Genomic DNA, 6,069 nt, shown 5'->3' with positions numbered 1-6,069 from the left:
TTGTATGGCAAAGATAATTGTTCAATTAATATTCATAACTTATTACATTTATGCAATGATGTAAAAAAATTTGGAATGTTACAAGAATACAGTGCCTATCCCTTTGAAAATCATATGCAAAAGATAAAAGGATATATTAGAAAAAAGGATAAACCATTGCAACAAATAGTTAATCGTATATATAAAGAAAATTTTGTAGAATTAAATGAAGAAAATACTTCGAATTCGAAACCCAAATTATTAAATAAACATGATAACGGACCTTTAGATCAATTTTTATATACTAGTCAATGGGAAAAAATAGTGTTTTCTAATTTTACTCTAAAAATAAAAGACCCAGATAATTGTTGTAGTTTAAATAATGGTGACATTGTTTTTATTAAAAATATTGCTAGTAACGATAAAAATATAATAATAATTGGAAATAAATATAGATCAATAAAATATTTTTATAATGAACCGTGTAAGTCTTCTGATTTGGGTATATATTTAGTAGATAACGTTGTTAACGATCTTCAAAGTTGGAATATAAATGAAATATCGCAGAAATGTATAAGATTACATTTTAAAGATAAATTTGTTATTTTTCCCTTACTTCATTCCATCTAATTGAATTTTATAGATTTATATAATTTTATTTTTACATATTAAAAAGTTTTAATTAGATAGATAGATCTTTATTGTTTCTCCTCAGAGTTACAAAAATTTTACATTTATACCTCCTCTTCCGCATCCTAGCGTCTATGCTTTACATATATACAGCAAAAATATATAAAAATACAGTAAAACAATAAACATAACATACAAAAAGAATTTGATACTTGTTCTACAAAATTATACTTGAAAAAAAAAAAAGTTTTAATTTAGGATTATTTAAGTGTCATTTTACAATTTATTTTTATATTTTACAATTAAAATTAATAAAAATAAAGATCATTTTCTTAAATATTAAATTTATTGACTTCTCAGTATTTTAAAAAATGATGAATAATGTTCCAAAGAATATTATAATAATATTCAAAAATAATTGCTCTGAGAATATATGTATATCTGACAAATAAATTTTACGATAAGACAAAAGATCGAGTTCCTCTATGTTTGTTTACTGCTTTTGATTCCGAATATTTATAATATTTGAAATTATTGATTTGAAGTTATGTATTTTTGAAGTTGCGTACACAAATTGTTAATAATTTCCAGGAAAAATGGCGAAGACATGGACTATCGTGATTTTCACCGATGAAGATTCTGTGGAAGTAGTTCCATCGAATTGGATATCGAACAACAAGTGTTATTGGCCGTCGCTTACAACTGAAAAATTGAAGGCTGCAATAAAACATCATAATGCGCCTAATACTTCTTGGCCTTTTCATATCCTATTCGGCTTATACGAAATGGAACTTTCTGTAAATATATTACGTATTGTGTTTTGATGTATCAATTGGTGAAAAATCTATTTATTGCATTGTCGTAACGTTATACTTATTTTGCTCTAGCCGATTATTCAACAGCAGAAGAAAATTGCAAAAAGGCGGAATATTCGTCCGACATAAATTCCGATAGGCTACTCGGAAATAAAAGGAAAGCAATCAAAAAAACGTTCGGCTCTTCATTTGAGAAGGACAACCTGTCGTCATCAGACGATAATAATAATTTGCCGACTAATAAATTACCGACTCCTCCACGTTTAACGAATGGTTCGTATGCATTTATTTATTTGCTACATTATAGAAATTTTGTTAAAAATTAACGATATTATAAATCAAGAAACATGGTAGTATCTGGCGCTATTTTTTATTTTTTTAAATCTTTTTAAAATAAAAGTATAAGATAAATTTTTAGGGATAAAATAAAACAATAGCGAACAATTTAATTAAAAAAACACATCTAATCGTTTGATCTCTAATCATTTTTTATTCCAGACACCAGTACTTCTATAAGTAAAACAAAGCCAAAAGAAAAGAGTGAAGCTATTAATAATAATGATAGAATTCGAAATGAGAAATTTGAAAAGAATTTATCACAATCGATTGGTAAATTGTTTTTTATAATATAAAATTATTAATCAGAACTATTAATCAATTTATAAAATGTAAAAGTTTATGTATTTTTTGTAAATTTTGTAGATAAAAACGAATCTTTGAATGGCAACGATGAACCATTCATAGAACCATTAAACGTAAATGTATCAGAATGTAAATGTTGTCCTGTACATATAAAACACAATTGTGGTATGTATATGTTATTCGCAATCGCCGAATTTGCCCATTGCCCGAATTTTATAATCAATGCGATGTGGGTAAGCTTAAATGTCCACAACGCGTTCTAGGTATTTATTTTGGCCATTGAGCGTTGGAAAATACAACGCGTTGTGGCCGAAATAAAATACCCAGAACGCGTTGTGGACATTTAAGCTTACTCATATCGCGTTGTAGTTAAAAAAATCAGGCAATGGGCGAGTTCGGCGATTACAAGTAACATATATATTTTATGTACATTATTTTCGATAAACTTATTAATCTTATTATAAAATAATGAATTTATTATCCTAATTACATGTTTGACAATTGATTGATAAATATATTAATTAAATAACTCTTTTTTCAGAAAAATATTTTAAAGAAATCATTCGCCAACAAAATATACTGAAAGCCAGCATGTGGCAATATACAGATTCTCTTCAAGAATTAACCACATCTGTTAATCGTATTCTTACGAATGATAAGACTCATCAAGTGGAGGAAGCAACTTCATTCTTCACAATGTTTAATTTTCCTCTACAAAACGAAGAAGACCTAATCTGCGTCAATGAATACCTAAATAACGAGAAAAATTTTAACATTGCGGTCAGTTTTTATAAATGTGTTATTCTCAAATATATGTTACATTTTTTATTGGAGTGTTACAATATGTACATTATTATATATTAGTATATGTACATTATTAATTAATAAAATTTTAGTTCAATATATTATTTTTATTTTAAATTTTACAGATGAATAAATTTTCAAAAATTGGTGGAAATTCTGTACAAAATTTTACACAAAGAGCTTTGAAAATGGTTATTACAAATGATCTTGCAGCAACCTACAGCTGGTTGGGAAGGCGGACCAAGAAAACATTTAATAAATTAAAATTAGCGGATTTGATAATTGATAAGTAGTTTTTTAGATTATCTTTTATTTAATGATTTTATTAAAATCATTCTCTCTTCGTAGATTATCAAATCACTTTTGTAACTGATGACTTTTTATCGGTCACTTCAGTTTTTAATATAATAAATGGTCCCTTAGAGAGTTAATATTATAGTATACATTATATTTTAAATTAATTTTTTTATATTTTGTATACAGGGTGTCCCCGAACTCGCGGATCAACTCTCGTGGGTAGATTCCTGGGATCATTTGGAGACGATTTTTCCTTAGCGAAAATGTCGAGGCACCAATAATTTTCGAGTTATAAGCGATTGAAAATAAAGGGTTTTTCACAAACTAAGCCTTGTGGAAATAAAATATTAACAAAATCACATTCTTCAGTTAATTTCAGATAGAGTTTACTTTAATAAAATTTTAATATAAGGCTTAGTTACAAAGATACATGATGACAAAAATTGGGAACATGCAAAAAATGATGACCTCCCTCGACATTTTTGCTGAGGAAAAATCGTCTCCAAATGATCCCAGGAATCTACCCACGAGAGTTGATCCGCGAGTTCGGGGACACCCTGTATACATATATGTAACTATATTTATATTTAATTATATATATTTATATTTTTAAAAATGATCTTTTAAAAATGTGCATTTTTTTCAATCTTTATATTCTTAAAAATATCAGGCTCTCTGTTATGTAACTTATTTAATAATTAAATTTGAATTAATTATAATCATTTATAAAAAAAGAATAAAAATTATACCGAGGGATGATTAAAACATACGTATAATATATAAAATAAAATAAAATTATATATAAAATAAAGAATAGAGAAATTAATATAAAATATAAAATAAAAGATTAAAATATCAAATAAAATATCAAATAAAATATAAAATATAAAAAAAATATGAGATGTATAATATAATAAATAAATTTTAAAAAATGTTTTTAAATCTTTAACAGAGTGCTTATTATTTTAAATAAATATACAATTTATTTACAATTTTCTAAATATTTTTATCTTGTTTTTATATTATAGGTTCTGTGAAAAGAAGCATCCCGAGTTCTACAAACAAAGAGTGCGAAGAAGCAATCCAAAAGTGGTTAAAACGAGCAAAAGAACGTAGTAATAATAAAAAACATGGAGAGAATATTGGTATTAAACAAAATAATTCTTAATTGTTTAACACACAAAAAGTTATTGTGGGAGAAACGGTATAAGTCGATTCGTTTATTAGCAGCAACGTACTCAGAATTTGCTAACTTTATAAACAGGAAAAGAATGATAAATTAATTTTCTTTATTTTCGTTTATATATACTTATATATAGTTTATATATATATGTATATTTAATTAAGAAATCCAATAAAATCAGATTAAAAAACTCATAAATATCATATTTCTTATCTGTTAGGTATGATAAATTTTTCATCAGTTCTTATATTATTTAGCATATAATCTATTTATCGTTTTTAATCAATGTTTATCTGATCGTGTTTTTATCGAAATTTATAGTATCCTATCGTATTTTTAGTTCGTAAATATTAGATTCCTTATCTAATATGTTTGATAAGTTTTCTATCATTTCCTATATTATTTAGCATATAATCTATTTATTGTTTTTAATCAATGTTTATCTGACCTCATTAAATATATTTATATGTAGAATAATATAGAAAATGATAGAAAATTTATCAAACATATTAGATAGGGAATCCGATTTTCACGAACCAAAAACCCGATTCAATTAGATAGACTTCTCTTTTATCTGATCCTATCGAATTTTTCAAGCAGGGATGTTCATCTTTATGTATTGTATGTATAAAAACAAAGCACAAGAGCGAAGGTTTTTATCATTAAAAAAACTTACCTTTTTAAAAAAAGGTAAAAAAAGGGCGCCAAGTCCACACGCCATGTGAAAAAGTGTTATACAAAAAATAGTGTTTTTAAATTATTGTAAAAAAAACTTAATATTTCTAAAAAAAATAATGATATCAAAAAATTGCGCCAAATAAATAAAAATTTATGTTTTATAAAAATTTATTTGCTTTATTATTTTAAATATTTAAGAAAAGTTACTCAGCCAAATATAAATGTGTATTTTGCAGATTATTATCTGATCTGATATAAAATTTATCACAGAATCATCTTTGTATTTTTAAGAATGATGCATCTGCACAGTCAAAACGATTTAGACCCGGTATTGAAACAATTAAAATGACGAACAAAAACTTGGCGTGCTCGGGTCGGGGCATTAAAAATTAAATATTTTCAAATTAAATTTGACATGCAGTCTTCAAGTATCTGCATATAAATAAATATCCATAGTATTCTGTGAACAATACCAATACAATTAAAATCAGTTAATTTCTGTCATAAAATATTATTTTTAAAATAATATATTTTTGAAATATGCAAGTGATAAATTTTTGGCTCGTCTTTGAATTTTAAAAGTCGACACAATGTCGTCGCGGACTCTTTGCGGAGCATAGTTATATTATGTGTTATATTTTCTGAGGGCGCGTTTTAAAGGTCTCTTCAAGACCTACAAAAAAGGCCTATAAGTCGTAGAACATTTTCTGTAGGCTCGTTTTGTAAGCATTGAAGAGACCTTTAAATAGCGCCTACAGAAAATGTTCTAGGCCTTATACAGGCCTTAATTTTTTGACGATTTTTCCTTTGCCAAAATTTTATCTGAAGCTTAGTTTTCAAATTATAAAAGGAAAAATTTAGCGAATTACGGCACGGGTACGGCCGGTAGGCAGGAGCGGCGCAACTCATCCGACGCGGGCGATTACGCGAGGCGCTCGTTGCGATCAGCTGTTGTCTACACGCGATGTGTGTGTGTGTGTGTGTGTGTGTACATTCTCTCTCTCTCTCTCTCTCTCTAGTACTCTGCGTTGATACCACTGC

The 6,069-nt window shown here is 26.8% G+C and overlaps 1 pseudogene; it reads left to right on the top strand.

Annotated features, from left to right (window-relative positions):
• The first annotated feature begins 1,205 nt into the window (after positions 1–1,205).
• LOC145935600 (uncharacterized) lies at positions 1,206–4,335 on the top strand (annotated as a pseudogene).
• The last annotated feature ends 1,734 nt before the right edge of the window (positions 4,336–6,069 follow it).

Source organism: Prenolepis imparis, unplaced genomic scaffold (assembly GCF_030444845.1).
Source record: "Prenolepis imparis isolate NDT839.2.m4 unplaced genomic scaffold, iyPreImpa1.0 SCAF_4, whole genome shotgun sequence".
NCBI lineage: Eukaryota > Metazoa > Arthropoda > Insecta > Hymenoptera > Formicidae > Prenolepis > Prenolepis imparis.
Note: the sequence above shows the minus strand (reverse complement) of the source record. Positions and strands in the feature narration are given on the sequence as shown.